The sequence below is a fragment of the Marmota marmota genome, unplaced genomic scaffold (genome assembly GCF_001458135.2).
Source record: "Marmota marmota marmota unplaced genomic scaffold, marMar, whole genome shotgun sequence".
NCBI classification, from domain to species: Eukaryota; Metazoa; Chordata; class Mammalia; order Rodentia; family Sciuridae; genus Marmota; species Marmota marmota.
The window spans coordinates 8,905,739-8,908,245 of record NW_025999905.1 but is presented as its reverse complement, the minus strand read 5'-3'; positions in this window follow the sequence as shown (position 1 = coordinate 8,908,245).

Sequence of the window (2,507 nt, the reverse complement as noted above, 5' to 3'; positions counted from 1 at the left end):
CAAAAAAAAAAAAAAAAAAAAAAAAAATCAGTTTGATCCAAGTGAATTATTTTTTATTTAAATGAATAAGTGCCCTATATTTCTGTGGTATTTGCAGTATAGTAGTATTAATAATTTGTCAACTCTGACAATGATTTTCAGGCTATGTGACACTATTTTTATTGCATATGTTTTATTTAGAAAATAGAGTATTTGGGTATGTTTAGGGATCTAGAATTGTAGTTTGAGTCTCACACAGTCAAGTATTTGTGTTTGAAAACAGTGTTAGATGATTAAAATACTTTCAGAAATCATATGCATATTAGTATCATAAATACATTTTATTACAGTTATTATTTTTCTTCACTGATGTATTTTAAAAATGTGCTCAATAATATTTTTCAACTACTGAATCCAAAGATTCATAAGTGCAAAAATAAAAAGAATGATTTTTAAATTCATCAATATTTATAAATTTGAAATACCTTCCATAGAATTAATGAAGTGTTTGCTTTTTAAAATGTAAATTACAGTGAATGTAAAATGTTAATTTACAGGATAATTACTCTCATTGAACCTATTTACATGAAGAGTAAACAAAGCCTCTCATTTGGAATAGCTTATAATTTTCAGGTTATATTTTCTAATACATCAAATCATTTTTTCATTTATTTGGGGTTACAATAATTATATTAAAAACCTAAGTATGCCAAACATGAATACACAACTAGAACTCATCACAAAAAGCCATAGTCATTTTCACATTTATTGAAGAGCTAGTCATTTTTTAATTCATTAAAATTTATTTTAGGAACTAGAGCGAATTTAGGGAAATAATTGTGAAACAATCTGATCATAAAAGAGTTTTAAACTTACTTGTCTACATTATCCACAAATGTAAAATCTGAAACAAAAAGTTCTAAATTAGTATTTTTCAAATGTTTAATAGCATTGAAAAACAAAGAAGCATGCTCTAAATAAACTATTAGCTTTCTGTTTTCAAATAATCTATCAAAATTGCCTTGATACCTAACCTAAAATGGAAATTTTCTCTTAGATATGATGGGTTTTCCCATAGTTTTGGGCCAGAGTCTTTAATACAATCAATTCTCAAAACCCTGAGAATAGAACACTTCATCATTTTAGTTAGTAATGGAATCCAAGTGGGAATTTTTATAATTAAGATTTTGAGTCTCATTGCCAAAGTAGATCCTTTTTCTTTTGACAGGCACATGCACCTGTAAATGGACAAATAGTCCAAATGAGGAGAAATATTTAGAGCCATTTTACCTATTTAGGTTTTTGGCATTAACTTCAAAGAAAGAGAATAAACAAATCCTAGATCACAAGAGTCTCTGTCTTTTCCAGCTTAGAGCTCAAGGACTAGTCCTCAAAGCCAGGAGTCCTTAGGATGTCTTCCAGACTGTCCTTGCTTTGTTTATTGCTCTCCAGGAGGCCTAGTGCCAGGCTAAAGGCAGAATTTACCAGCACCTGTTGGGCCACTAAACCACAACGTGAGCTCTGGCCAATCCATGAGCATCAGAGACCACAGCCGCTGCCTTGGGAGATTCAGGGCACTGCTCCTCTTCATGATGGCTGGCCAAGGACACCTGTGTCTTCCTATCTCCCAGTCTCTTTTCTCTTTCTATATTCTTCCCACCTCCTAGTGTTATTGTGGTATAATAAAAAACTTAAGAATTGGAACATTTAGGATGCACAACTAGATATTTTGTTATACATTGCAAAATAAGCTAATTAACATATCCATCACTTCACGAAGTTACCATTTTCTTATTCTAGGGTGTGTGTGGGTGGTGATGAGAACATTTAAGATCTACCCTCTTAGCAGATTTTAAGTATATAATACTGTAAATAGTCATTTTACATTCAATCTTCAGAATTTAGTCATCGTCCATAATTGAAACTTTGCCCCCTTTGACCACCATCTCCCCATCTCTCCCTCTCCCTAGTCCCTAGCAACCATCATTCTACTCTTCTCTGCTCTATGAGTTTGAACATTTAGATTTCATATATGAGATATTCTGCAGTATTTTTGTTTTTTCTGTGTCTGGCTTATTTCACTTGATGCCTCCAGGTTTGTCCATATTGCTATAAATGGCAGGGTCTCCCTAATTACAAAGAGCAAACACATCTCCTATAATTAGATAAATAATTATAAACAATATGAATATTAATAAATACATCTTAATTTATATAAATTATAAACAAAAAGGAACACTGGGAAAAAAGTAAAATCTCCCTTTTACCTTTCCAATTCTATTTTTTTTTGGGGGGGGGGGGCATGGCATTGAACCCAGGAGCATTGAATCACTGAGCCATATCCCCATCCCTTTTATTTATTTATTTATTTTTTTATTGTTGGTTGTTCAAAACATTACATAGTTCTTGATATATCATCTTTCACACTTTGCTTCAAGTGGGTTATGAACTCCCATTTTTAGCCCATATACAGATTGCAGAATCACATCAATTACACATCCATTGATTTACATATTGCCATACTAGTG